The following is a 23433-nucleotide window of genomic DNA, read 5'->3' on the forward strand; positions in this document are numbered from 1 at the left end:
CTGCCAGGAAGACGAAACCATTATGCATTTTTTATGGACTTGCCCTTTCGCAAAAGAACTTTGGAAAAAAATATTCCCCTTGGTGCAGAAGCTGGCGGGTCTCAAATTTTTAAATTACGGGACTATTTTATACGGCGAGCTGGAATGTCCCACAAAGGACCAACATATTTTGGCATGGAAGACTATAAACTGTGCAAAATTAGCGCTCTGGAAGGCCAGAAATATTCTTGTTTTTAAACATGATGTTTTAACTGTGGATGACGTTTTAGGGTTATGTTTTAGCGAAATGTTTTTATACTATTTATTGGATAAAAAAAGAAATGTGATTATTTCCAACAAATGGTGTATTGAAGATTGGAACATAATGTAATGCCATCATATCCTACTGTAATGATTTTATGAGATGATGAATTTTTGATTGATTTTAATTTGTATAAAATATCTTTTTAAATAAAAGTGTTGATATCCCAAATGGGATAGCCAACTTAAAAAAAAAAAAAAAAAAAAAAAAAAAAAAAAAAAAAAATCTGTTCTTATCAGTTTAATATCTGATACGTCCCCTATCTGGGGACCATATATTAAATGGATTTTTAGAACAGGGAGATGGAAAAAGAGCTTGCTCTGTCCTCTCCAGGCATTGACCTGGTATTGCAGTGCCTCCAGGTTCAGTGCACCCCCTAATGAGTTTGCAAAAAACAGAGCAAAAGAATGAAGAAGGAAACAAGCCGGCTGCACCTGAAACTACTGTGTTGCAAGAAACATCCCTCGAGTGTGTTGTGCGCAGGTGGACCGACCCCGAAAAATTAGCCCGAGTGTGGCTACGAAAAGTTTGTTTGTCCAAGACTTGCTGGCCTCTGTTGCCATGGCAACCAACTGGCAGAGTTGTTTACAACTTGGCTGCCGGGCCAGTGCTGGTGATGTCATCGCGGGACGTGATGTCATCAAGGCTTTGCTGCTATACACAGCTGCCAGCACAACAAGCAGCTCAGTTGCAGCCGGTCAAGCGACCGAGCAGGTAGGTGGAAAGGTAGGTGCAGTTTATTAAACCGTTTCCTTTGGATTTGATTTCCTGGTGGCCGGCCGATGTATCCTGCTGATGCTGCCTGCCTACGGCTCCAGCTGGGAGAATTCACCCTCCATGTTCTTTGATAGATAGATTAGATACATTAGATAGAATAGATAGGATAGATAGATAGATAGATAGATAGATAGATAGATAGGTAGGTAGGTAGGTAGGTAGGTAGGTAGGTACTAATAATAAGCTAGCCAGCTAGGCAGCCAGCCACAGAGACAGCCAGCCAGCTACAGAGACAGCCAGCCAAAGAGCTAGCTGCATGTCATGTATGCCAGACAGAGACGGAGACAGAGACAGAGACGTGTATGTCTGCCATCCATCAGGTGGAAGCAGACGCAGTGTGATTGGGGGGTGGAGCTATTCAGATTTGAGAGCAGAAAGGAAGACAGAGGCAGTGCTAGGCAATAGGAGATGCAGTGTGAAAGCACGTCCGGTCCGCCATCTGAGAGGGTGGAGCGCATAATAGGGTATGTATGTCTGGCTTCGCCTTAACAAGAAGGACGTGGTGTCCGAGAAGGGGAGTTTTCGGGAAACCGTTGTGGCCATCGCTTCTCGGCCTTTTGGCTAAGATCAAGTGTAGTATCTGTTCTTATCAGTTTAATATCTGATACGTCCCCTATCTGGGGACCATATATTAAATGGATTTTTAGAACAGGGAGATGGAAAAAGAGCTTGCTCTGTCCTCTCCAGGCATTGACCTGGTATTGCAGTGCCTCCAGGTTCAGTGCACCCCCTAATGAGTTTGCAAAAAACAGAGCAAAAGAATGAAGAAGGAAACAAGCCGGCTGCACCTGAAACTACTGTGTTGCAAGAAACATCCCTCGAGTGTGTTGTGCGCAGGTGGACCGACCCCGAAAAATTAGCCCGAGTGTGGCTACGAAAAGTTTGTTTGTCCAAGACTTGCTGGCCTCTGTTGCCATGGCAACCAACTGGCAGAGTTGTTTACAACTTGGCTGCCGGGCCAGTGCTGGTGATGTCATCGCGGGACGTGATGTCATCAAGGCTTTGCTGCTATACACAGCTGCCAGCACAACAAGCAGCTCAGTTGCAGCCGGTCAAGCGACCGAGCAGGTAGGTGGAAAGGTAGGTGCAGTTTATTAAACCGTTTCCTTTGGATTTGATTTCCTGGTGGCCGGCCGATGTATCCTGCTGATGCTGCCTGCCTACGGCTCCAGCTGGGAGAATTCACCCTCCATGTTCTTTGATAGATAGATTAGATACATTAGATAGAATAGATAGGATAGATAGATAGATAGATAGATAGATAGATAGATAGATAGATAGGTAGGTAGGTAGGTAGGTAGGTACTAATAATAAGCTAGCCAGCTAGGCAGCCAGCCACAGAGACAGCCAGCCAGCTACAGAGACAGCCAGCCAAAGAGCTAGCTGCATGTCATGTATGCCAGACAGAGACGGAGACAGAGACAGAGACGTGTATGTCTGCCATCCATCAGGTGGAAGCAGACGCAGTGTGATTGGGGGGTGGAGCTATTCAGATTTGAGAGCAGAAAGGAAGACAGAGGCAGTGCTAGGCAATAGGAGATGCAGTGTGAAAGCACGTCCGGTCCGCCATCTGAGAGGGTGGAGCGCATAATAGGGTATGTATGTCTGGCTTCGCCTTAACAAGAAGGACGTGGTGTCCGAGAAGGGGAGTTTTCGGGAAACCGTTGTGGCCATCGCTTCTCGGCCTTTTGGCTAAGATCAAGTGTAGTATCTGCAGGAGATCTGGTCAGAAGGTGCCTGGGGTACCCGACCTGTCGGCCTTGGAGGTTTACCTCCTTGCTGCTATAGGCAGGCGGCTTAGTCCCCAGGCAACGGGAAGCGATCACACCTACCTGCTTTTGCAGGGGAGGTGCTGCGAGTGTTCTGTACGGAGCTTGGCTGGAGTTGAAGGAAATGGAAGCTGTGAATCAGGACGGTTCATTGGATGGAGAAGTACCGGCATACGCTAGGATCCGGAATGGAGTCCGGTTCGTCCTGAAAGACCCCGAAAAGAAGGTACGGGGCCTTGCTTACGTCGTGGAGGAAATCATGTTCAAGTTATTGGGGATCCAGAGGAACCAGGTGCTGGCCATGCTGGAGTTTCCAAAGAGAGGTTGCTTTGACCTGGTTCTGAGTTCCGAGGAGGATTTCAGTGTTCTTGAGGGTAAGCTGGAAAGTGTGAAAGGGCATGTAATATTGGATGGAGTTGATGTGTTATTCCATTTTCCGAGGAGAGATCGGTTGGTTACAGTCCGGATGTACAGCCCTTATGTGACGGAAGAAGAGGTAGCCGCTTATCTGTCCAGGTTTTGTGAAGTGGTCACCCCAAAAGGGAAGGTGCTAAATCAGTATGGATTATGGACCATGAAGAGGAGATTTGCAGTAAAATTCAAGGTAATGGAAGACGGTAAACTGTGTGTCCCACCAGGGAGGTTTAAGATTGGCCCTATTAATGGGGATTTATTTTATGCGGGGATGGAAGAGTTTTGCCGCAAGTGCAAACAATATGGTCACCTGAAAGATTTTTGTACGGTACTATGGTGCGGAAGATGCCAGAGGGAAGGACATGGGCCTGATACATGTGATCAAGTAAAAAAGTGCCATTTGTGTGGTAGCTCTGAGCATCTGTACGCTTCATGTCCAACAAAAAAGAAGAGGAGCAGGGAAAAGGAGGAAGACGAGACAGACGGTGCAACTGGAGGAAAAAAAAGCCCCCAGCAAAATGAGGAAAAAAAGCAGGAGAGATCAGATGAGATAGTGGTCCAGAGAGGCCCAAAGATGACAGAAAAGATGACAGAAAAGAAAGCAAAAATTATTTTAGAAGAGGAAAAAAGAAAGGATTTTGAGACGATCCCAAGAGAGATGTGGGACGAAATTGAAGCCCTAGAGAGAAGACGTGTCCCTTTGAGTTTTTTGCACGCAAAAGTTCTGGAACATATGGAAAATTATGGTCCAAGGTTCTTTGACACTTATAAGATACCAGCAAAGGTGGCTAAGAGAGTTCAGGAGACAGGAACTACGTCAACGGTTATGTTGCAAATATTGTCTTATTTTGCGTACAAATTAGGAATGAGGTGTTGAGTTAGTTTTTTTTTTTCCTTTTGGATTAGTTTCAAGTTGGCTTGTAAAGTTTGATTGTTTTCCTTTTTCTGTTTACATTATGATTTACTGTGAAAGAAAAAAAAAAAATATATATTTGGATATGGCCACGATGATGAGATGGTAATGAAAAGAATATGGACAGTTTATTCTGTTTATATCGTTTTTAACCAATCTGAGTGAAAAAAAAAAAAAAAAAAATCTGTTCTTATCAGTTTAATATCTGATACGTCCCCTATCTGGGGACCATATATTAAATGGATTTTTAGAACAGGGAGATGGAAAAAGAGCTTGCTCTGTCCTCTCCAGGCATTGACCTGGTATTGCAGTGCCTCCAGGTTCAGTGCACCCCCTAATGAGTTTGCAAAAAACAGAGCAAAAGAATGAAGAAGGAAACAAGCCGGCTGCACCTGAAACTACTGTGTTGCAAGAAACATCCCTCGAGTGTGTTGTGCGCAGGTGGACCGACCCCGAAAAATTAGCCCGAGTGTGGCTACGAAAAGTTTGTTTGTCCAAGACTTGCTGGCCTCTGTTGCCATGGCAACCAACTGGCAGAGTTGTTTACAACTTGGCTGCCGGGCCAGTGCTGGTGATGTCATCGCGGGACGTGATGTCATCAAGGCTTTGCTGCTATACACAGCTGCCAGCACAACAAGCAGCTCAGTTGCAGCCGGTCAAGCGACCGAGCAGGTAGGTGGAAAGGTAGGTGCAGTTTATTAAACCGTTTCCTTTGGATTTGATTTCCTGGTGGCCGGCCGATGTATCCTGCTGATGCTGCCTGCCTACGGCTCCAGCTGGGAGAATTCACCCTCCATGTTCTTTGATAGATAGATTAGATACATTAGATAGAATAGATAGGATAGATAGATAGATAGATAGATAGATAGATAGATAGATAGATAGGTAGGTAGGTAGGTAGGTAGGTACTAATAATAAGCTAGCCAGCTAGGCAGCCAGCCACAGAGACAGCCAGCCAGCTACAGAGACAGCCAGCCAAAGAGCTAGCTGCATGTCATGTATGCCAGACAGAGACGGAGACAGAGACAGAGACGTGTATGTCTGCCATCCATCAGGTGGAAGCAGACGCAGTGTGATTGGGGGGTGGAGCTATTCAGATTTGAGAGCAGAAAGGAAGACAGAGGCAGTGCTAGGCAATAGGAGATGCAGTGTGAAAGCACGTCCGGTCCGCCATCTGAGAGGGTGGAGCGCATAATAGGGTATGTATGTCTGGCTTCGCCTTAACAAGAAGGACGTGGTGTCCGAGAAGGGGAGTTTTCGGGAAACCGTTGTGGCCATCGCTTCTCGGCCTTTTGGCTAAGACCAAGTGATCTCACCTACTTGTTCGCAAGGGAGGTGCTTTGGTCCTGTACGGTGTTTGGCGGTGGCGATATTTTGAAAAATGGAAGCAACGAATGCAGATGGAACCTCAGCTGAAGAAGTCCCGGCTTATGCGAAAATCAGAAATGGATGTCGTTTTGCATTAAAGGATCCTGGAAAGAAAGAGCGGGGCCTTGTCTTCTTGGTGGAGGAGGTTTTCTTCAATCTCTTCAGTTTGCAGAGGAGTCAGATTTTGGCCTTACTGGAGTTCCCAAAGCGTGGTATATACGACCTGGTGTTGGCTTCAGAAGAAGATTACAGTTTTCTTATGGGTAAGATTGAATGTTGTAAGGGAAATGCTGTATTAAATGGTATTGATATAATTTCTCATTACCCGAGGAGAGAAAGACTGATAACCGTCCGGATGTACAGTCCCTATGTGGAGGAAGAGGAAATTGCGGTTTTCCTGGCAAAGTACTGTGAGGAAATTACTTCTAAGGGGAAAATCCTGAATCAGTTCGGATTGTGGACAATGAAAAGAAGATTTCTTGTGAAGTTCAAAGTCTTGGAGAATGGAAAGCTGTGTGTACCCCCAGGACGTTTCAAGATTGGAGCAGTTAATGGGGACTTGTTCTTCTCTGGAATGGAGGACTTTTGTCGGAAATGTAAAAATTATGGACACTTGAAGGAGCATTGTACTGTTTTACTTTGTACTAAATGTCAGGCAGAAGGACATTCTGCAGAGTCATGTAATCAACAAAAGCTTTGTCACCTGTGTGGGAGTGGAGAACACCTGTATGCTGTATGTCCACTTAAGAAAAAGCGGGGGAGGGAGAAGGAGAAAGGGCAGGAAGCAGCTGGGGAAACTAGGAGTTCCCAACAGGAGGATAGTATGGACCTCTCTGTAAAGCGAGGCCCAAGGAGTATAGAGAAGAAGAAAATAGTTAGACCCCTTTCAGAAGAGGAGAAGAAAGATTATGGGACAGTGTCTAAAGATATTTGGGAGGAGATAGAAGTTTTGGAGAGAGATCTTTTTCTTTCTTGCTTACATGAGAAAGTAGCATTACATTTGGAAAGGTATGGGAATAGATTCTTTGAAAGCTATAAGGTACCCCGGAATGTTATTAGGCGCATTGAAGAGTCTGGTTCAAAGTCCCTTACTATGATACGGATACTGTCATACTTTGCATATAAAGGAGGTATGAAAGATTGAATGCATAGGATAGGATTTAATTTGTTTTTGTTATGTTTAAATTAGATTAATAATTTTATTTTTTGCTTGAATTTCTGTAAATAGAAGAATTTATTTTAAATAAAAGTGTTGTTATCCCTTAAGGGGGATAGTCAACTTAAAAAAAAAAAATCTGTTCTTATCAGTTTAATATCTGATACGTCCCCTATCTGGGGACCATATATTAAATGGATTTTTAGAACAGGGAGATGGAAAAAGAGCTTGCTCTGTCCTCTCCAGGCATTGACCTGGTATTGCAGTGCCTCCAGGTTCAGTGCACCCCCTAATGAGTTTGCAAAAAACAGAGCAAAAGAATGAAGAAGGAAACAAGCCGGCTGCACCTGAAACTACTGTGTTGCAAGAAACATCCCTCGAGTGTGTTGTGCGCAGGTGGACCGACCCCGAAAAATTAGCCCGAGTGTGGCTACGAAAAGTTTGTTTGTCCAAGACTTGCTGGCCTCTGTTGCCATGGCAACCAACTGGCAGAGTTGTTTACAACTTGGCTGCCGGGCCAGTGCTGGTGATGTCATCGCGGGACGTGATGTCATCAAGGCTTTGCTGCTATACACAGCTGCCAGCACAACAAGCAGCTCAGTTGCAGCCGGTCAAGCGACCGAGCAGGTAGGTGGAAAGGTAGGTGCAGTTTATTAAACCGTTTCCTTTGGATTTGATTTCCTGGTGGCCGGCCGATGTATCCTGCTGATGCTGCCTGCCTACGGCTCCAGCTGGGAGAATTCACCCTCCATGTTCTTTGATAGATAGATTAGATACATTAGATAGAATAGATAGGATAGATAGATAGATAGATAGATAGATAGATAGATAGATAGATAGATAGATAGATAGGTAGGTAGGTAGGTACTAATAATAAGCTAGCCAGCTAGGCAGCCAGCCACAGAGACAGCCAGCCAGCTACAGAGACAGCCAGCCAAAGAGCTAGCTGCATGTCATGTATGCCAGACAGAGACGGAGACAGAGACAGAGACGTGTATGTCTGCCATCCATCAGGTGGAAGCAGACGCAGTGTGATTGGGGGGTGGAGCTATTCAGATTTGAGAGCAGAAAGGAAGACAGAGGCAGTGCTAGGCAATAGGAGATGCAGTGTGAAAGCACGTCCGGTCCGCCATCTGAGAGGGTGGAGCGCATAATAGGGTATGTATGTCTGGCTTCGCCTTAACAAGAAGGACGTGGTGTCCGAGAAGGGGAGTTTTCGGGAAACCGTTGTGGCCATCGCTTCTCGGCCTTTTGGCTAAGATCAAGTGTAGTATCTGTTCTTATCAGTTTAATATCTGATACGTCCCCTATCTGGGGACCATATATTAAATGGATTTTTAGAACAGGGAGATGGAAAAAGAGCTTGCTCTGTCCTCTCCAGGCATTGACCTGGTATTGCAGTGCCTCCAGGTTCAGTGCACCCCCTAATGAGTTTGCAAAAAACAGAGCAAAAGAATGAAGAAGGAAACAAGCCGGCTGCACCTGAAACTACTGTGTTGCAAGAAACATCCCTCGAGTGTGTTGTGCGCAGGTGGACCGACCCCGAAAAATTAGCCCGAGTGTGGCTACGAAAAGTTTGTTTGTCCAAGACTTGCTGGCCTCTGTTGCCATGGCAACCAACTGGCAGAGTTGTTTACAACTTGGCTGCCGGGCCAGTGCTGGTGATGTCATCGCGGGACGTGATGTCATCAAGGCTTTGCTGCTATACACAGCTGCCAGCACAACAAGCAGCTCAGTTGCAGCCGGTCAAGCGACCGAGCAGGTAGGTGGAAAGGTAGGTGCAGTTTATTAAACCGTTTCCTTTGGATTTGATTTCCTGGTGGCCGGCCGATGTATCCTGCTGATGCTGCCTGCCTACGGCTCCAGCTGGGAGAATTCACCCTCCATGTTCTTTGATAGATAGATTAGATACATTAGATAGAATAGATAGGATAGATAGATAGATAGATAGATAGATAGATAGATAGATAGGTAGGTAGGTAGGTACTAATAATAAGCTAGCCAGCTAGGCAGCCAGCCACAGAGACAGCCAGCCAGCTACAGAGACAGCCAGCCAAAGAGCTAGCTGCATGTCATGTATGCCAGACAGAGACGGAGACAGAGACAGAGACGTGTATGTCTGCCATCCATCAGGTGGAAGCAGACGCAGTGTGATTGGGGGGTGGAGCTATTCAGATTTGAGAGCAGAAAGGAAGACAGAGGCAGTGCTAGGCAATAGGAGATGCAGTGTGAAAGCACGTCCGGTCCGCCATCTGAGAGGGTGGAGCGCATAATAGGGTATGTATGTCTGGCTTCGCCTTAACAAGAAGGACGTGGTGTCCGAGAAGGGGAGTTTTCGGGAAACCGTTGTGGCCATCGCTTCTCGGCCTTTTGGCTAAGATCAAGTGTAGTATCTGTTCTTATCAGTTTAATATCTGATACGTCCCCTATCTGGGGACCATATATTAAATGGATTTTTAGAACAGGGAGATGGAAAAAGAGCTTGCTCTGTCCTCTCCAGGCATTGACCTGGTATTGCAGTGCCTCCAGGTTCAGTGCACCCCCTAATGAGTTTGCAAAAAACAGAGCAAAAGAATGAAGAAGGAAACAAGCCGGCTGCACCTGAAACTACTGTGTTGCAAGAAACATCCCTCGAGTGTGTTGTGCGCAGGTGGACCGACCCCGAAAAATTAGCCCGAGTGTGGCTACGAAAAGTTTGTTTGTCCAAGACTTGCTGGCCTCTGTTGCCATGGCAACCAACTGGCAGAGTTGTTTACAACTTGGCTGCCGGGCCAGTGCTGGTGATGTCATCGCGGGACGTGATGTCATCAAGGCTTTGCTGCTATACACAGCTGCCAGCACAACAAGCAGCTCAGTTGCAGCCGGTCAAGCGACCGAGCAGGTAGGTGGAAAGGTAGGTGCAGTTTATTAAACCGTTTCCTTTGGATTTGATTTCCTGGTGGCCGGCCGATGTATCCTGCTGATGCTGCCTGCCTACGGCTCCAGCTGGGAGAATTCACCCTCCATGTTCTTTGATAGATAGATTAGATACATTAGATAGAATAGATAGGATAGATAGATAGATAGATAGATAGATAGATAGATAGATAGATAGGTAGGTAGGTAGGTAGGTAGGTAGGTACTAATAATAAGCTAGCCAGCTAGGCAGCCAGCCACAGAGACAGCCAGCCAGCTACAGAGACAGCCAGCCAAAGAGCTAGCTGCATGTCATGTATGCCAGACAGAGACGGAGACAGAGACAGAGACGTGTATGTCTGCCATCCATCAGGTGGAAGCAGACGCAGTGTGATTGGGGGGTGGAGCTATTCAGATTTGAGAGCAGAAAGGAAGACAGAGGCAGTGCTAGGCAATAGGAGATGCAGTGTGAAAGCACGTCCGGTCCGCCATCTGAGAGGGTGGAGCGCATAATAGGGTATGTATGTCTGGCTTCGCCTTAACAAGAAGGACGTGGTGTCCGAGAAGGGGAGTTTTCGGGAAACCGTTGTGGCCATTGCTTCTCGGCCTTTTGGCTAAGATCAAGTGTAGTATCTTGTCTTACTGAACTGCCTTGACTTGACGGCTCAGGTCCTGGGGTACCCCCTGCACTCGGCCTTTGGGCATCGGCGATTTAATTCGTCTTAAGCTCACTGCAGCTATTGGGTGTAGGGCTATTCCCCAGGAACGAGAGTGAACCTTCCTCTCGGCCTGCTGCTCGATTGTCCTGTGCCCGACGGTTTGACCGGAGAACCACTTCGATCCCGCCTACCGACGAACGATCGACGAAGACGCCCCGGAACCCCGAGAAGGACGACGCTGAACCCCGAAGAAGCCGGCGACGAGGATTTGCATCTCTCCGCCCCCTTCGACGAGGATCTGCATAGCTCCGCCCTCCAGGAAAGAGCTCGACTGGGAGAAGCGATGGCCTCTTCAGCAGCGGAGATGAAGAAGACCCAGCAGAAGGAAGCGAGGAAGAGCCAGGAGGTCCGGGTCGTGGAGGCCTCTTCCTCTGCCGCCCCAGCTCAGCCGACGACCAGCAAGGCTGCGGATCCAGGCGTCCCTACACTGCGGCCCTGGATGCGCACTACGGTGGCCATGCGACTGAAGAAGGTGGATGGTAGAGAGCCGGACATGTCTGAGGATGTGTTCGCTAAGAAGATGGTCCTGGACCAGGGTTTCTCCAAGGCTGAAACCCTCAGCATTTTCTTCTTCACGGGGATCTTCTATGTGACATTTGCCTCCTTCAACACCTGCAGGAGGTACTGGGAGGCGGTAAAGGCAGCGAGGCCCGAATCCCCTTTCTCTCGCTTTGTAAGCAACTGCTTAATCCAAAGGGAGGAGAGGCGGGTGACGGTTTCAATCCTTAACCCGTACATCCCAGGCAAGGACATCGCCACATTCCTTGCAAGGTACTGCACAGTGGTCAAGGAACCCTCCAAGATCCTGAGCAGCCTTGGATTCTGGACTGGCAAGTGGTCGGTGGTCGTGAGGCTCAACAGGGATGAGTCATCGGACGACGGTTTCCAGCACCTGCCTCAGGCTTTCTCTTTGGGTGACGCTCCAGGCTTCATCTATTACCCGGATATGCCGCAGATCTGCAGGAGATGCAGCAAGAAGGGTCATCAGGCGAAGGACTGCAGCGAAGATTCCTGTAGAGTCTGCCGAGTGCCGGGGCATGGGACCAAGGACTGTCCGAAGGCAAAAACCTGCAACCTCTGCGGCCATGCGGACCACAGCTACAGGGCCTGCCCCCAGAGGGAAAAGAGAACCTGGGCATCCGTGGTTGCCAAAGCTCCAACCGGCCAGCAGCCGGCCGTAGCCCAAGCAGCGCAGAAGCCCAAGGAGAAGGAGAAGAAGAAGAAGGAGGGTAAGAGGACGACGGCCCCTAATCCTCCCCCCACCCCCGCCCTCCCTACCCCTTCCCCCTCCCCTCCTTCCCCCCCTCCCCCCTCTCCCTCCCCGCCCACCCCCACTGAGGAATCCCTCCCCTATCCCATTGCCTCAGTGGGTCCCCTGTCCCCCGCCCCTACCCCCACCCTCCCACCCCACTCCCCCAACCCAGCAGCACTAACCTTTCCTCCCGCTGCTGTGGTTCTCTCCTTGGAGGATTTTCCCCCTCTTGTCCCCACAGTGGTTCCCGACAGGAAGAGGAAAGTGAGGGACAGCCCATCGGCTGAGACCTCCAAGAAAAAGATCATCGAGGTCTGCGAAGATGACCTCCCGGAGGAAAGCGACATGGATCAGGTGGTGGAGGATCTGGTCGACGAACCGGAGGCTTTCGACTTCGAGGACGTCCCAGAGAATGCACACCTGAAAGAGGCGCTGGAGGAGTGCATACGGGAATGGGTCGGGCCGGCGGGCCCCGAAGAAGAGGATCCGCCCGACCGGAGTGGTATCGTATGAGTCTGTGACTAACCCTTTTCTTTTCTCCCCATGGCTAATCTTTCCATCTTTAGCTTAAATGTGCGGAGTATGAGAGATAGGTCTAGATTCCAGACAGTTCTTTCGTTTTTAAATGCTCAGTTGTGCGATGTGTATATGTTGCAGGAATGTGCTCTGTCCTCTTCTAGGTCCTACAACCATCTGGCCAGGCAGCGGTCCCACGGTCCCTCCTACTGGTCCGGCGGGGGCGACTGTAAGTCCGCAGGGGTCGCCATCCTGATCAGGGGAGGCAACTTTACACTTGATTCTGTTCAGGAGCTTGTCTGTGGCAGATTGCTAATTGCAGACGGCTCTTGGGCGGGGGAGCCCGTAAGGCTCATCAATGTGTATGCCTCTCCTGAGAAGGGTGCGCGTCTGGAACTATTCCAGGCCCTGCGGGCCCAGCTCGCAACCTCCAGGGCTGTAGTGTTGGGTGGGGACTTCAACTGCCCCATTGAAGCGGACGGACGCAGTTCTGGGACATCTGTCAAGTTGGATGTCACATCCAAACTGCTCATCGAGATGGTGACTGAAGCATCCTTGCAGGACGTTGTTGGGTCCATCGGGAACGGCTCTGTTAATTATACATGGAGCCGCCCCGATGGCTCGCTCCGTTCTCGGATTGACTTTGTGTTTGCCTCTCGAGCAGTCAGGCAGACTAGGCACTCTATGGTTCCCTGCTTCTTCTCTGACCACAGGGCCATTCTGTTTCAAGGGGTTCTGGGCCATGGTTTCCCATCTGGCCCAGGCTCTTGGAAGCTGAATTGTGCTCTACTGGCTCAGGAGGAGGTTCTGGAGGAGCTTAGAGAGGCCTACATCGTATGGCGCAACGATAAATGTATGTTTGAGCGTGTTAGTGATTGGTGGGAATTTGTTAAGGTTCAATTTCGCAGTTTCTTTCAGGCCAAGAGTCGTCAACAGGCGTGCGGAAGAAAGAGGGACTTCAGGAGGCTGCAGCGCGAGCTGCGGTCACTGCAAGACCTTCTCCGGTGCGGCTGGGACGTGAAGGAGGAGCTGGAGGAGACCAAAAAGAGCTTGCAAAGGCACTTTGAGGAGGAATCCAAGCGAATCGTCTTCCGTTCCAAGGTGGAGAACCTGGAGAAGGGTGAGAAATGTAACTCGTTCTTTTTCAGGAAACTCCACGCCGGCCACACGCCCCTGACTGAGCTGCGGGATGAGACCGGAAGCTTGCGGAAGGGCAAAGAGGACGTGATGGGGGTTGTCACCAGCTTCTACCGCAGCCTCTACGCCCCGAAGACCACCGACTCCGAAGTGGCCGACGAGTTCCTGTCAGGTATCACTAACGTTGTTGATCCCGCAGGTGCGTCGGCCATGGACGCCCCCTTGACGGTGGGGGAGCTGCTCTCTGCCGCTAAATCCTTTAGGCCTGGCAGGACCCCGGGCAGTGATGGTCTCCCAGCGGAGCTCTATGTAGCGCTGGGGGATCTCATTTGCCCGGACCTGTTGGAGCTGTACGAGGAGATGGTGGTGGAGGGCAGAATGCCTCCGTCGTTGAGGGAGGGTACGATCACGATCCTGTATAAGCGGAAGGGGGAGAGATGTGACTTGAAAAATTGGCGTCCCATCTCTCTCTTGAACGGGACTACAAGATCCTCGCCAAGGTGCTGGCCAACCGGCTGAAGAAGGTCATCGGTCAGGTCGTCCATCTGGACCAGACCTGTGGCATTCCCGGCCGCAGGATCGCAGACAGCCTCGCCCTAGTGAGGGACACGGTCCATTACATCCAAAGCCGCCGTGCACACGCGGCCCTGGTCAGCCTTGATCAGGAGAAGGCTTTCGACCGGGTCTCTCACGAGTTCATGGGCAGGGCACTGCGTAGGTTAGGACTTGGTGATATGTTTTGTCGTTTTGTTAACGTGATGTATTTTGATATTTTCAGCAGGGTACTGGTGAACGGCTGGAAGACTGACCCCTTTCCGGTTCTTTCTGGGTCAGACAAGGCTGCCCTCTCTCACCTCTCCTTTTTGTTTGTGTTATAGAATCCTTCGCGGAGGCTATACGGCAGAACGGAGAGATCAGAGGGATCACCGTACCCGGACCCGATCGACACGAGGTCAAGTGCTCGCTGTACATGGACGACGTGACCGTCTTCTGCGCTGACCAGCGTTCGGTGACCGCACTCGTCCAGACCTGCGAGAAGTTCGGAAAGGCTTCAGGGGCAAAGGTCAACTGCGGGAAGTCGGAGGCTATGCTCTTCGGGGAGTGGCACCTGGCTTCCTCCGCCCCCTTCCCGTTTACCATCAAACCGGACTTCATCAAGATCCTTGGAGTCTGGTTCGGAAAGGAAGGCGCGGCCCTCAAGTCCTGGGAAGAGCGATTGGCTAAGGTCAATACGAAGATCGGGCTGTGGAGCCTCAGACACCTCACCATTGAGGGCAAAGCATTGGTCCTGAGGAACGAAGTTCTGCCTGTGCTTCAGTACACCGCACAGGCCTGGCCCCCCCATGTCACCGTCTGCAGGGCCATCACCAGGACCGTGTTTTGTTTCATCTGGGGCTCCAAAATGGACAGAGTGAAGCGCTCCGTGATGTACAAGGAACCCCGCAAGGGCGGAAAAGGTGTTCCGGATATCCCTACCTTGCTGCGGGCAGCCTTTGTATGTGACTGTGTGCGGAGGACTCTGCAACAGAAAAATGGCTCTGCGGGCAGGTCCATGTCTCGCCTGTTCCTCCTCCCCCTCTGGAGGGGTCTGAGCTGGGACAAGTGGGACAGCTCCATCCCTTACAACTGGCACACTCCCTGGTTCTACGGGGGCGTCGTCAAGTTTGTGAGGGAACACCAACTGGAGGGACTCAAGCCCGACTTGTGGAAGCCAAAAACTGTCCACAAGCTCATCAGAGCACAGGACTCTATGGAGCTCGTTCCAGGGCTCACTGCGGCCACCGCAGAGACTGTATGGACTAATGTGGCTTCGGCGAAGTTGACCAACGGGCACAAGGACTTGTCTTGGATGGCCATTCAGGGGGGACTGCCCTTTGAGGTCATTCATGCATGCCCGCAACCTGTGCAAAACGCGGTACTGCCCCCGGTGCCCCTTCGTGGAGGAAACATCTTTGCACCTCTTTTGGCAGTGTCCGTTTGCTCAGGGCCTGTTGGACGCCCTGGAACTTGAACTCAGTGACTGTGTGCCCAGGAACAGGCTAACGCACTGCGCGGTGCTGTACGGCCTGTTCCCTGGGAATTTCGGCGATGAGGCAACCCGGGAGGCCTGGCGCCTTATGAACTGTTTTAAGGACGCTATATGGCTTGCCAGGAACCGCCTCATTCTGAAGAAGGAGAGGATGTCCTTTCTGGACTGCCGCAGGCTGGTTCACAGCCTGCTCAGAGACTATTCCATCATGGACAGATCGGACCAGGAAGAAGAGGATTGATACCCCTCTCCTTCCCCCTCTCCCCTTGTGTTGTGTTGTCTTTCAATAAAGCTTCGGGCCTGTGATTTCCCCTTCCCTACCCCCCTCTTTCCCACCCCCCTTACCCCATCACTTGTCTGTATTGCTTTATTGTTTGTTGTTTTAGGATTGTTAAGGTATGCGGGAATGCTAGTGTAGCGGGTGGTATGATGTATAGCGTAGGGAGCCTGTGCTGTATGTTGTACCATGGTGCTGAGTATGTAGTGTCTTATTTATTGAACTGTGCTGCGTCACAGTTTATGTATGCCTGACGACGACTGATTGTAATAAAGATATTTTCAATCAAAAAATCTGTTCTTATCAGTTTAATATCTGATACGTCCCCTATCTGGGGACCATATATTAAATGGATTTTTAGAACAGGGAGATGGAAAAAGAGCTTGCTCTGTCCTCTCCAGGCATTGACCTGGTATTGCAGTGCCTCCAGGTTCAGTGCACCCCCTAATGAGTTTGCAAAAAACAGAGCAAAAGAATGAAGAAGGAAACAAGCCGGCTGCACCTGAAACTACTGTGTTGCAAGAAACATCCCTCGAGTGTGTTGTGCGCAGGTGGACCGACCCCGAAAAATTAGCCCGAGTGTGGCTACGAAAAGTTTGTTTGTCCAAGACTTGCTGGCCTCTGTTGCCATGGCAACCAACTGGCAGAGTTGTTTACAACTTGGCTGCCGGGCCAGTGCTGGTGATGTCATCGCGGGACGTGATGTCATCAAGGCTTTGCTGCTATACACAGCTGCCAGCACAACAAGCAGCTCAGTTGCAGCCGGTCAAGCGACCGAGCAGGTAGGTGGAAAGGTAGGTGCAGTTTATTAAACCGTTTCCTTTGGATTTGATTTCCTGGTGGCCGATGTATCCTGCTGATGCTGCCTGCCTACGGCTCCAGCTGGGAGAATTCACCCTCCATGTTCTTTGATAGATAGATTAGATACATTAGATAGAATAGATAGGATAGATTAGATAGATAGATAGGATAGATTAGATAGATAGATAGATAGATAGATAGATAGGTAGGTAGGTAGGTAGGTAGGTACTAATAATAAGCTAGCCAGCTAGGCAGCCAGCCACAGAGACAGCCAGCCAGCTACAGAGACAGCCAGCCAAAGAGCTAGCTGCATGTCATGTATGCCAGACAGAGACGGAGACAGAGACAGAGACGTGTATGTCTGCCATCCATCAGGTGGAAGCAGACGCAGTGTGATTGGGGGGTGGAGCTATTCAGATTTGAGAGCAGAAAGGAAGACAGAGGCAGTGCTAGGCAATAGGAGATGCAGTGTGAAAGCACGTCCGGTCCGCCATCTGAGAGGGTGGAGCGCATAATAGGGTATGTATGTCTGGCTTCGCCTTAACAAGAAGGACGTGGTGTCCGAGAAGGGGAGTTTTCGGGAAAGCGTTGTGGCCATCGCTTCTCGGCCTTTTGGCTAAGATCAAGTGTAGTATCTGTGGGTCTGGAGACCTGGGAAGGCGATCAGAGATGGAGAGAAGGATCAAATACATTCTGCCTGGGGAAACCCGTGTCAGGAATGGAATTCGTATAGATGTACATGCTGACTATCTGGAGAAGTTTACGCTGGAGCATTTTGTGAAGAACATACTGTTTGACCTGCTAAAAGTGGACAAAGAGGACATTCTCTGTTTGCAGGAGCCTGGAAAAGGACGCTTTACACTTGTGCTATCATCTGCTGCAGCTTGCCAGAACTTCTATGAAACCCTGAAACAATGTTGGGAGTCCCCTGAGCTGGAAGGTTTGTGCTTCACCTTGCTATATACATCTGGGGAAGTACCGGTGGTTGTTTTTATGTATAATCCCTATGTTGACAAGAACGATATTGAACTGTTTCTGTGGAGATATTGTTCAGAGGTCAAATATGGAAACAAAATCCTGAACACTTTTGGCCTCTGGACAGGGAAACATAAGTTCTATGTCAAGTTCAAAAACTGACCCAAATGGGATTGAGGGACAATACCACCCACCTTCAGCCTTCATGATTGGAAGGGACAGAGGCTGGCTGTTTTATAATGGATGCCACTGTATTGCAGGAAATGCAGAACCTTTGGCCACACTCAAGATAGGTGTGCAAGTGATGCTGTGTTTTGCAGAAATTGTGGACAGTCTGGCCATAGCTCAATGGACTGTAATTCTGCAGTGGTGTGTAATCTGTGCACAAAAGAGGGTCATACATTTAGAGACTGTCCAGAAAGGAAAAAATCCTTTGCAGAGGTGGTGGCTGCAGCCAAAAAAGTGGTGACTGTGGCAGTTCCATCTGTGGCCTCTGCAGGGGTTTCAAAGCTTCAGGTGACTGAGACTAAAGCTGGCAATACAGCACTTCTGGTTGAGTCTGCAAAACCTGCTCTTAAAACACTCTCTGTTGCAGAGAAAAAAACTGGGAGAGGGAAGGAGGTTTCTCCCAGTAAGCCTGCAATTAAGACTGCTACCTCACCTGCGCTGGTGGAGCCCAGTCCTGAAGTCTCTGTAGTGGAGACTGGGGATTTAACTGGTTCAGGTCCAGCACAAATACTTGCTCCTATTGTCTGTGATAAGGGCTGGGAAGAGTCAATGGAGCTAGAGGAACAGAGAAAAAGAAAAAAACCTGAGTTGGTTGTATCTCAGGAAGACTCTGAGTTTTGTGTTAAAAGGGCAATGAAAAGATCTAGTGCCTCTGAGAGTGACACACCAGGGGCATCTTGCTCACTCCATCCATCTGATCCCGCTAATATACAGGGGTTTACATCTGAGGATTCAGATGGCGTGATTCCACCATTGTCGCCATCTTCAGAGGAAGGATAAAATGAAAATGTTATTATGAGCAACATCAGAGTAGCCTCCCTGAATGTAAGGGGGTTAAAGAGCCCGGCAAGAAGGGCTGCTTTATTTGATTTTTTGTCACAATTAAGTTTTGATATTTTTTTACTTCAGGAATGTGCAATACAACATGACTGGGAGTATCATGATTTAAAAGCAGACTGGGGATGTGGCCCATCCTTGTGGTCTGGGGACAATTATAATAAAAACTCTGGTGTTGGAATATTATTTAAAGGCCAAAATTGCAACATATTATCCTTCAGTGAAATTGAGCCTGGGAGGGCTCTGATGGCAAAGGTACAATATTGTGGAGTGGAATTAAGGATTTGTAACATCTATGCCTCCCCAATGAAGGAGGAGAGGTCAACTTTATTGGAAACAGTTCAGACCTACTTACCTGGTCCCTCACCTGTGATACTGGGAGGGGACTTTAATTGTGTACTGCCAGAGGAAAAAGAGTGTCTGGTTCTGTAAGGAAAGATAAAACTGAAATGCAGCTAAAAAACCTAATAACTGATAATAGACTGCAAGATACCTGGAAACATCATAATCCATCTGATCCAGGTTACACCTGGGAGAGTAATGTGTATAAATCCAGGATTGATTTTATTTTAGTGCCTGAACATGTAACAACTTGCAATACATCACTCACTGATAACATTTTCTCTGACCATAAGCTGCTTTCTGTCACAGTGTGTTTACCTGAGCTAATTAAAGGGAAAGGTGTTTGGAAATTAAACACACAGCTGCTGGAGGAGGAAAAAATAAAACAAGAGTTTATTTGCTGCTATAAAAAACTTAAAAAACAAACAACAGCACTTTACTTCTATACTTGAGTGGTGGGAGTATGCAAAAGGAAAATAAAAGACTTCTTTATATCTGCAGGAATAAAAAAAGCAAGAGAAAACCAAAAATGGTTTAAGACTCTGAACACCAAACTGCAAACCTGTTACTTGTTAAAAAATATTGGTGTGGATATGGACAATGCAATTGTAAAAGTGAAAGAGGAAATTAAAAAGGCAGTGGAACAAAAGGTAAAGAAATTATTTATAATGCAAAAGTGGAGCATATGGAGAAAGATGAAAAATGTTCTCGGTTTTTTCTTAAAAAATTAATGGAGAAAAAGAGTTAATTAAAGAATTCAATGGGGAAACAACACAACAAGGTCTTTTGAATAAAGCACACAATTTTTACCAAGAACTCTTTAGTGAAAAACAAATTGATTATGACTTTTTACCGGATGTTTTAGACTCTGTTCACACCAGTCTCAGTTTACATGATCAGAATTTCCTAACAAAAAATCTGCAGCTTGAGGAAATTTTATGTGCAATAAAAAGCTTTGCTAAAGGAAAAACACCTGGTTCTGATGGTTTACAAATAGAATTTTACATAACCTTTTGGGAGATTTTAAAAGAGGATTTATATGCTGTTTTTAAAGAAGCTTTTATGTGTGATTTATTGCCTGGGTCCTGGAGAAGTGGTGTGGTGTCCTTAATTTTTAAGAAAGGTGACAAAACAAAATTAGAAAATTGGAGACCAATCACACTGTTAAATGTGGACTACAAAATATTTGCAAAGATTTTAGTCAATCGTACCAAGCATGTGATTGGAAAGGTGATTCATCCAGACCAGGTATGTGCTGTGCCTGGCCGTGGGGTGTGGGAGCATCTCAATGTTATCAGAGATGCCATATGGTACCAACAGGACCGAAACCAAAAGCTTGCACTGTTATCACTTGACTTTCAAAAAGCATATGATAGAGTCTCTCATGAGTATTTGTGGACTGTTTTAAAAAGATGGGTTTTCCTGAAATTTTTATCAAGCACATTGCACTTTTATACAAAGACTGTAATAGCAAAGTTTAGTGAATGGTTTTTTATCTAAAAATGTACAGCTAAACTGTGGTGTGAAACAAGGCTGTCCACTATCACCCCTACTATTTATATGTGCAATAGAGCCCCTACTGGCCATGCTGCGGAAAGATAAAGTGGTCAGAGGGGTGCCGCTGCCAGGAGGGAATGGACTACATGTTAAAGCCTTGGCCTACATGGATGATATTACTATTCTATGTGACTCTGATATTACTCTTAAGAGGGCACTGAGAAATACAGAATTTTTTTTGTTGTGCATCCGCCTTTACATTAAACCTGCAAAAATGTGAGTGTCTAAGATTTGGAGAATGGAGTAATGCTGATAATCCAAACATAACTATGAATGTGGACAAAATTAAAATACTTGGAGTCATTTTTTCACAGGAAAATAATGGAGAGGAGAGCTGGACTATTGTAAAGGAAAAAATCAAGAAAAAATCGATTTTTGGAAGCTCAGAAAGTTGACCATAGAAGGTAAATTGGTGATTATAAGATCATTGCTTCTGCCCATAATGCTGTACTTGAATATGGTATTCCCACCATCTGATTTATCTGTAAAAAATCTGCAAAAACAAATTTTCCATTTTATCTGGAGTTCAAAAATGGAGAAATTAAAAAGAGAAACGATGTACAAACAGCACAAACATGGAGGTAAAAATATTCCAAATATTAAGCAGTTTTTATACTTGAAATTTTTCTGTCTGTGTTTTAAAATAATTTTTACTGGGAAACATTGGTCATTTTATTTAAGATATGCTGCGGGAGACATTTTTAGGAAAAGAAAGTGGCTATCTTTGTCTCAAACATCTCCTGTTTTAATCACGCCTCCAAAACAATACGTAATTTTAGAGAAGATCATCCGTTTATATAAATTACAGGACATGGACTCGGACATTTTTAAAAATCCAAAGAGGCTGGGTTTAGAATTAACAAGGTCTGAACAGACCTCAATGATCATGAACTTTTCAAAAAATAAATGTGACAGGATTTGGAGAATGGCCAATGCACCTTACTTACAAAACAGTTTTAAGGATCTGGCGTGGTCTGTGGTGCATGAGTGTGTACCTACCAGAGCTTTTCAGCACAGACGGGGATTGTGCAATACCTCCAGATGTCCAAGAAGGGGCTGTGGAGGGGATGAGACTGTTTTACATGTATTTTGGAACTGTTTTTATGCTCAGACTGTTTGGAAAAATGTTGCTAGTCTTTTAATGTTTATTACAGGTCTTAAGGTTTTTAATCATGAAACTGTGTTGTATGGGAATTTTACAAGTCAAAACAGAGATACTGATAGAGTTATATGGACATTTGTGTGTGCAATAAAAGAAGCCTTGTGGAAATCAAGAAACATCTTACTCTTTAAAAGAGACTTTATATCCGAGAAAGACTGTTTTAAGCTTGCACTGAGTGATTTATTCACATATTATTTACTTGATAAAAAGAATCTGGGAATCAAGAGAGCAAAAGCACTGTGGAATTTTGAGTTGTGGAACTCGCTTGTGTAATATTGTATTTTGTTTGGTGATTGATTTTTCTTGCTTGTATTGATTGTACTGTTTTTTGTTTGACATGATCATTTAATAAAAAAGTAAAAAATCTGTTCTTATCAGTTTAATATCTGATACGTCCCCTATCTGGGGACCATATATTAAATGGATTTTTAGAACAGGGAGATGGAAAAAGAGCTTGCTCTGTCCTCTCCAGGCATTGACCTGGTATTGCAGTGCCTCCAGGTTCAGTGCACCCCCTAATGAGTTTGCAAAAAACAGAGCAAAAGAATGAAGAAGGAAACAAGCCGGCTGCACCTGAAACTACTGTGTTGCAAGAAACATCCCTCGAGTGTGTTGTGCGCAGGTGGACCGACCCCGAAAAATTAGCCCGAGTGTGGCTACGAAAAGTTTGTTTGTCCAAGACTTGCTGGCCTCTGTTGCCATGGCAACCAACTGGCAGAGTTGTTTACAACTTGGCTGCCGGGCCAGTGCTGGTGATGTCATCGCGGGACGTGATGTCATCAAGGCTTTGCTGCTATACACAGCTGCCAGCACAACAAGCAGCTCAGTTGCAGCCGGTCAAGCGACCGAGCAGGTAGGTGGAAAGGTAGGTGCAGTTTATTAAACCGTTTCCTTTGGATTTGATTTCCTGGTGGCCGATGTATCCTGCTGATGCTGCCTGCCTACGGCTCCAGCTGGGAGAATTCACCCTCCATGTTCTTTGATAGATAGATTAGATACATTAGATAGAATAGATAGGATAGATTAGATAGATAGATAGGATAGATTAGATAGATAGATAGATAGATAGATAGATAGATAGGTAGGTAGGTAGGTAGGTAGGTACTAATAATAAGCTAGCCAGCTAGGCAGCCAGCCACAGAGACAGCCAGCCAGCTACAGAGACAGCCAGCCAAAGAGCTAGCTGCATGTCATGTATGCCAGACAGAGACGGAGACAGAGACAGAGACGTGTATGTCTGCCATCCATCAGGTGGAAGCAGACGCAGTGTGATTGGGGGGTGGAGCTATTCAGATTTGAGAGCAGAAAGGAAGACAGAGGCAGTGCTAGGCAATAGGAGATGCAGTGTGAAAGCACGTCCGGTCCGCCATCTGAGAGGGTGGAGCGCATAATAGGGTATGTATGTCTGGCTTCGCCTTAACAAGAAGGACGTGGTGTCCGAGAAGGGGAGTTTTCGGGAAAGCGTTGTGGCCATCGCTTCTCGGCCTTTTGGCTAAGATCAAGTGCAGTTGCCGCTGTGCTTGGTCTTGGCTGGAGGGCGTCGGAGGCTTAGCCCCGTTGGGGGCGGCTGAAGATTAAGAAGGCGATCACCATGGGCGTAAAGCTACGCTATGCCGAGACCGGGGAACCCCGGGTCAAAAACGGATTTCGTATAGATGTGTCGGAGGAGATGGAAAACCGCTTTACCCTGAAAGTTCTGGTGTGCGAAGTTCTGACTGAAATACTAAAGGTAAAACGAGATGATATTCTATGTTTGCAAGACCCTAAAAAGGGAAAGTATGTGTTGGTCCTAACCAATATTGGTCACTGCCATAATTTGTACCGTAACTTGCAAGAAAATCTTGATAATCCTGATTTGGATGGATTGACTTTCACCATCTTGTATAGCGGAGGGGCAATCCCGCTTGTGGTCTTCTTATACAACCCTCATGTGCCCAGATATGACATTGATGTGTTTTTGAAAAACTATTGTGCCTGTGTCAGCTTTTCGCACAAGGTGAATAATAGT

At 47.3% G+C, this 23433-nt stretch overlaps 7 non-coding genes and 4 pseudogenes across 7 annotated transcripts; all 11 read left to right on the forward strand.

The window, feature by feature from the left end:
* The first annotated feature begins 480 nt into the window (after positions 1-480).
* LOC138773617 (U2 spliceosomal RNA) lies at positions 481-679 on the forward strand. The gene has a single exon (XR_011360197.1). It is a non-coding gene; the product is annotated as a U2 spliceosomal RNA (small nuclear RNA).
* Positions 680-1619: 940 nt separating this feature from the next.
* Positions 1620-1810, forward strand: LOC138773402 (U2 spliceosomal RNA). The gene has a single exon (XR_011360104.1). It is a non-coding gene; the product is annotated as a U2 spliceosomal RNA (small nuclear RNA).
* Positions 1811-2750: 940 nt separating this feature from the next.
* LOC138773141 (U2 spliceosomal RNA) lies at positions 2751-2855 on the forward strand (annotated as a pseudogene).
* Positions 2856-4315: 1460 nt separating this feature from the next.
* Positions 4316-4510, forward strand: LOC138773513 (U2 spliceosomal RNA). The gene has a single exon (XR_011360160.1). It is a non-coding gene; the product is annotated as a U2 spliceosomal RNA (small nuclear RNA).
* Positions 4511-6799: 2289 nt separating this feature from the next.
* Positions 6800-6989, forward strand: LOC138773556 (U2 spliceosomal RNA). Its single transcript, XR_011360186.1, has one exon. It is a non-coding gene; the product is annotated as a U2 spliceosomal RNA (small nuclear RNA).
* A 944-nt stretch (positions 6990-7933) lies between these two features.
* On the forward strand, positions 7934-8124 carry LOC138773404 (U2 spliceosomal RNA). The gene has a single exon (XR_011360105.1). It is a non-coding gene; the product is annotated as a U2 spliceosomal RNA (small nuclear RNA).
* Positions 8125-9052: 928 nt separating this feature from the next.
* On the forward strand, positions 9053-9243 carry LOC138773405 (U2 spliceosomal RNA). Its single transcript, XR_011360106.1, has one exon. It is a non-coding gene; the product is annotated as a U2 spliceosomal RNA (small nuclear RNA).
* Positions 9244-10187: 944 nt separating this feature from the next.
* LOC138773687 (U2 spliceosomal RNA) lies at positions 10188-10330 on the forward strand (annotated as a pseudogene).
* Positions 10331-15798: 5468 nt separating this feature from the next.
* Positions 15799-15969, forward strand: LOC138773444 (U2 spliceosomal RNA; annotated as a pseudogene).
* Positions 15970-16920: 951 nt separating this feature from the next.
* Positions 16921-17035, forward strand: LOC138773710 (U2 spliceosomal RNA; annotated as a pseudogene).
* Positions 17036-21745: 4710 nt separating this feature from the next.
* Positions 21746-21942, forward strand: LOC138773428 (U2 spliceosomal RNA). The gene has a single exon (XR_011360128.1). It is a non-coding gene; the product is annotated as a U2 spliceosomal RNA (small nuclear RNA).
* The last annotated feature ends 1491 nt before the right edge of the window (positions 21943-23433 follow it).

This window comes from Dendropsophus ebraccatus, chromosome 14, assembly GCF_027789765.1.
Source record: "Dendropsophus ebraccatus isolate aDenEbr1 chromosome 14, aDenEbr1.pat, whole genome shotgun sequence".
NCBI lineage: Eukaryota > Metazoa > Chordata > Amphibia > Anura > Hylidae > Dendropsophus > Dendropsophus ebraccatus.